The following is a 6,107-nucleotide window of genomic DNA, read 5'->3' as shown; positions in this document are numbered from 1 at the left end:
TAAGAGGATGCCTCTGCTGGGTTTGTGGTTCCCACTGGTAAGCACAAGAGCTGGAACTGAGGCGCTGATCTGAATTGTACATGACTGCAGCAATTCTCAGCATGAATATGTGGACTGGGTCTGGGTGTGCCAGACTGGGCTAGACTCCAGTACCCACTGGTGCTTGTGAAAGCCATGGTAGGTGTAGGATGGGCTGGGTTAGTCTCTGCCCCCTGCTGAACTACACAGGAACTGTGTCTGGACATGGACCAAGTGAGACTGAGCTGTAGCAACCAACAGTAAGGACAAGAGTGAGTGTGGGCCAGTTGGATAAAACCATCCTTCCTGCTAGGACAGCAAAGGACCCATCAGTGTGCATAAGACCTACCACTGGGAAGATACCTGATAGAGGAGCTTGGGGAACTCCTCTGTTAGGACACAGTCCCAGCAGGTGAGTGCAAGAACCAAGGTAGGGAGCAACCCAGACCAGGCCAGGTTATTGAACCCACCAACATTCATGTGGGTCAGGTCTGGGGGTGAGCCAGGTTGGGCCAGTCCATACCATTCCCTAGTAGATCCAAGAACCAGGACAGGGTGCAGGACAGATTGAGCCAAAACACCAGCCAGTTCATCCAGTTCACATTAAGGCCAGGACTGAAGGCTGCCTGATTTGGACTAGGCCATAGCATCTACCAGTGTGAGCTGGAACTTTGGGTAGGTGAAGTCAGATCAGGCTACAGCACCCACCAGCAAATTGCCTGGGTGAAGAGGGCCATGCCAGACTGAGCCACAGCACTCACCAGCACATGTGAGACCCATGTAGGGAAATGGGGATGCGAGCCCAGTAGGGAAGTTGCCAGACGGTGCCTACCCTGCTGGGCAACTGCTCCCACTAGTGAACATGAGAGCTGGGAATGGGGGCAAGCCAGTCTGAACAGGGCTACAATGCCTGTTGACCTGCATGTGAGCTGGAGTGTCAGGAGAGTCAGGCTGGACTAACTGTTCCCTCTAGTACATACATAAGCCAGAATGAGTGCGGGCTAGTTGGGTTTTGCCACAGTATCAGCTGGCAGGCACTGGGACTGGGAGGAAATCCCGCCAAGCTAGACTACAGAACCTCTTGAAGAGTGGGAGTGGGCCCAGTAGGAAAATTGTCAGCGCCTTTCTGATGCGTTGCAACTCTCACTGGTGAGCATAAGAACTAGGGCTGGGGGAGGGCCTGGCTAGATAGGCATGAGTGTGGGCTAGTCAGTGGGATTGGTTGGTTTGAGCTAGGCTTCAAAGCCCATTGATGTGTATAAGAACTGAATGGGATGTGAAACAGACTGGACCAGTCTACTGTACATTCTGGTAAGCAGAGGAATCGGGACTGGAGATGGACCTGGTAGGGTTATTTGTGGTCACTCTGGCTAGGTTGCAGCTCCTACTGGTGTACATGAGGGTCAACCATGTGGTGGGCAGGATCAATCTGGGCTGCAGCACTCATCGGCTTGCACGGGAAACAGGCCTGGAGACAGAACTGGCACAGCAATTGCCACTACCAGTGTGTGCATAAGCTGATGTAGGTGATAGGGCCAGACCCTGTACTGGCAAGCACACACAAGAATCAGATCTGGGATCACCTCAGAAGATAATTCTTTGGGGATTCCCTCTGCTAAACTGTTGGACTCATGACTCCAACCATGGAGAGAACTGCAGGACCTGTGGTCTGACCATGGAGTGCATGTGGTCTCCTCAGTGGCTTAGACAGATCAGTGGATGGCACACTCAAATGCACATGGAAGATATGGCAGTCCACTGGAGCCTGCAGAGAACATCTGGTATCATAACAGAGGAAGGAGAGAAGAACAAATTTATCAACTACCCCAGCCAAGCAGTGGCAGCAAATATCTGGGTGAATGGAGACTCTAAGGTGGACTATGTCAGCCAATGTGCTTTGGAAAGATTTCCTCATCCTTAAAATAGCAAGACTGACAACATATCAGAACTGTCGAAACCGCCTAAGCAGCACCCTTGGAGCATGCTCCACACTGGGGATCCTGGGATGAGACTGGGTAGCCATTCCATATCCCTGGGTCCTGAGGCGGTTGGGAGGCTAGACGTGCCTTCTCCCCTGCTCTCCCTGCTTCCTCCAGATACAGGAAGAAGAAAAAAGAAAATGTGGAAACAATTGTCTCACCTACTTTTTCCTAACCCTTGACCCTTCCCACCCTAATCAACTATGTAAACATCATCCAAAATAAAACACTACAGTAATGATGCCCACTAAAGAGTATAAGGTTTGGGAATACTGGTCTCCAGCTCCTTATCTCTACCAAAAACATGATGTAAAGTTTGATTGCCCTACACTCTCATTTACTAGACAATGTTTGATGAATTTGTAAAGCAGCCAAGGACCTTATCAATGTTATTTAGCTATTTGGATTTCTCTACTAAATCTGAGGACTGTTCAGATTGCAGGGGTCTCCTATTAGGGTGTGATCAATATCAGTACACCCCGTCAGAGCCAAAATTAACTTTTGGAATGTCAAAGAAAATATACTAGGCAGCTTAAATTCGTGCCATGGAAATTAAAGAGTATCTTCTTTTAAAGCTTTGAGGATTTTTAATCATGTATTTTGCACTTGTAATGAATTTTTCTGTGGGAAGAAACAGAAAAAGTAGAAACACGCAGAAAATGAATTTGTAGATTTCCTCTCAGAGTTGAGGAAGATAATGTTAGTGGTGTCAAAATTCATCTTAATTCTCTTTCCATTGGGAACATAGTTCCTAGTGTTTGGCAGTTAGGTGTGTGTGTGTTGAGGCTTGGAGGCAATGGTTATGAGACTGGGCTCTGACCACTGCTATGTAGGTAGAGGTGATATGACTCAATTCTGCATTATAACTCTAATATCTCCTCTCCACCTGCATCAAGAATGCGCAAAATAACTCAACCTCTGAAACATGGAAGGAACCTGTGTTCTCAAACAATTGCATGAAAAAGGGTCACATTCCAAGTTGTAAGCTGTAAGCGGGGCACTGGGTTGGAAGTGGAACAGCTGCGACATAAGCCTGCACTCCTATGGGGCTGCCAGCACCATAGACAGAGGCTTAGCCTATTATGTTATGGAGCCAACCCCAATTACTGGACTCTTAGGAAATGCAGCAGTGGATTCATTGTATAGTCAAACTCCAAGACATGAGAGGCAGAATATTCCAGGACATGAGTTATTTAATAGTGTAAGCTGTTCAGAATCCATTAGAATAACGTTGAAAGTCTGGAGGCGATATCAGGACAGGGCTCTGAGGAGAACATTGCAGTCTACCGTTTAGACGTGAAGGCAAAAACCATTATAGATGGAACACTAGATGTACTTGCTGGCATAAAGGACAGGATACATGTTCTCAGAGCTGTGTGTGATGATGTACAAGTTAGCACTGTAAAGAAGCAGCAGCCTGGGAAAGGTCAGGCGCATTAGTCTGAGGAGTCTGGAAAATTCCCAGCAACCAACAGAAGAGAGAAGTGGCAGAAGAGCCATTAAGCAGAGGAGAGAAGCAGGAATAACTGAGATGACTCCGTACTATGCTGAAGCCACTTTATAAGTTTTTTTGTCATATTTTATTACAAAGACAACTCCAGAAATGTAACAGTAAGATAAGAAAGATGCACACTTTCAAGAGATGTTACATTAAACTTGAGGGTCAGCAATAGGTCAAAGATGCTAAGATGTAAACCTGGGTCTTCTTGGCTCCGAAGCCTATGATCACACTCTGTTGTTTTTTTATCCTGTGAAGATAGATGCTGGAAAAGACAGAGAAATGAGAATCTCTCATTAACCACATCCAGGATAAAGTGTTGTTGAGAAAGTACAGACCAAAATAAGTAGATTTTCAGGAAGAGGGAACTGGATTGGACTCTGCGGGTCACTAAAGAGACTTCCAACAGAGAGGTTAAAGATGGAATGGGAGTTAAAGGGCAGAGGCCAGATCACAGTGGCTTGCAGAATAAACAGAAGTCAGCGGCACAGAAATGACCTAAAAGTAGATTGAGACCCTTCTGCGACAAGTTCTCTTGCATCAGTGCCAAGACCACGAATGATAATATGTCAAAATTACATGGATCATATGTTGGCAAGCCTAGAATCTATTCTATGATCTCTAGACACATTTGTAGTCAGAAGGGTAACCGTCCTATAGTATTAAGAATTCATTTCTAAGGTATTCAAAACCACAAACAAGCTTTTCTGTCTGCTCTTTTAACAGGAATGCATTTTGGTGCAATTTTTCATGATATCATGGTAAATCTGTTACCATGTTGTTGAAGCTGTGACTTTCTATGGTTCTGAGAAAATATGTGCAAAACATATACCTGATAAAGGACTGCTATCCAAAACATAGAAGGAATTCTTACAACTTAGCAATAAAAAAAAATTAGTTAAAAGTGCATATAAGAGCAAATTCTTCATCAGAGGAGATATATAGATGACAAGCATATGAAAAGATGTCCAACCTTACAACATTAACTAAACATTAAAATTAAACATTAAAACAATAATGTGGCACTACTTCATACCTAGGAGAAGAGCAAAAATCCAAAACACGGACTGCAATGCTGGCCTACACACAAATCAACGAGAAGCTCATTCATCGGTCATGAGAATATAATACAGTCCAGCCATTTGGGGAGACAGTTGGATAATTTATTACAAAACTAAATAAAGTCTAGAATATGACACTTGGTATTTACTCAAATAAGCAAAAGCTTACATTCACAGGAAAACCTGCACACAAGTGCATACAGTATCTTTGTTTATAATTGTCAGCACCTGGAAGCAAGCATGAAGTCCCTTGACTGGTTAGTAGATTACCAAATGTGACATATATGCACATCATGGAATACCAGCCTGCAATATAAGGAAACGAGCTACCAGAACATAGAAATATGTGGAGGAATTTTAAATGCAAATTTCTTTTTTGATTTATTTATTTTTATTGGAAAGTCAGATATACAGAGAGGGGGAGAGACCAGAGACCGAGAGGAAGATCTTCCATCCTATGATTCATTCCCCAAGGCTGCAATGGCCAGAGCTGAGCCAATGCAAAGCCAAGATCCAGGAGCCTCCTCCAGGTCGCCCATGTGAGTGCAGCGTCCCAAGGCTTTGGGACATCCTCGACTGCTTTCCCAGGCCACAAGCAGGGAGCTGGACGGGAAGCGGGTCGAGGATTTTAGCCGCTAGGCCACCACGCCAGGCCCTAAAACGTGTATTTCTAAGTGGGAAGGCCTATCTGAGAAGTTTGATTCCCACACACCACAATCTGGAAAAGAAAAATGAGACAGAATTCAGTGGTTCTCAGAAGTTCAGTAGGATGAACAGATGAAGAACAGGGAGTTTGTGGGGGAGCAGTGAAGCTAGTCTATGACACTCTGACGGTGAACATGTCTTCATATATTTGCCAAAGCCTATGGGAGGTAACACAAAAAGTGAACTCGAGTGCAAACTGTGGCTTTAGTCAATAGTAATGTATTAATATGGATTTAAGTGCACCATCTGTATTCGAGGTGTTAATAACATAGAGAACTGAGGCATAGGGGGATGATTGGAGTGAGTGCTATATAGAAGTTCTCTGTACATTCTGTTTACTTGTTCTATACAGTTAAAATCCTATAAAGTTAAAATTGCTTTAAAAATTATGCCTACTTTTTTTTTTGCAAAAGAAAATCTCCATCCAGACATTCATTGCAAGTGAAAAGTGAAGTTGTGTTCTGAAGAAAAATATGTAGGAAATACTTAGGCTTCAAATAATCTAAGCCCTCAGTGAATAAATTGTTCATCCTAAGGACTAAGCACGCTAATGATACTGTACTAATGCCTTATGCTAATCTCTGTAGAGACTATAAAAGGATTCTGAAGGAAGCCCTAAAGCAGTCCCCATACCCAGTGTTTATAGCTAATAAACTTCTTGCTCTCTTCACTGCGGACAAAGTCTTTGCAAAAATTGGTGCTGTTGATGTCTATTAAAACTGATCGTTAATGGCGTGATCACAGATGCCAGATAACCAATGATCCAGAAGTAGTTGCAGTTATGTCATTAGCAAATCTTGGACTTAATTAACCCAGGTGTCTAGTAATGGATGAATGGATCAAGAA

This window comes from Ochotona princeps, chromosome 5 (genome assembly GCF_030435755.1).
Source record: "Ochotona princeps isolate mOchPri1 chromosome 5, mOchPri1.hap1, whole genome shotgun sequence".
NCBI classification, from domain to species: Eukaryota; Metazoa; Chordata; class Mammalia; order Lagomorpha; family Ochotonidae; genus Ochotona; species Ochotona princeps.
The sequence above is the reverse complement of the archived record's forward strand: the minus strand, read 5'-3'. Positions refer to the sequence as shown.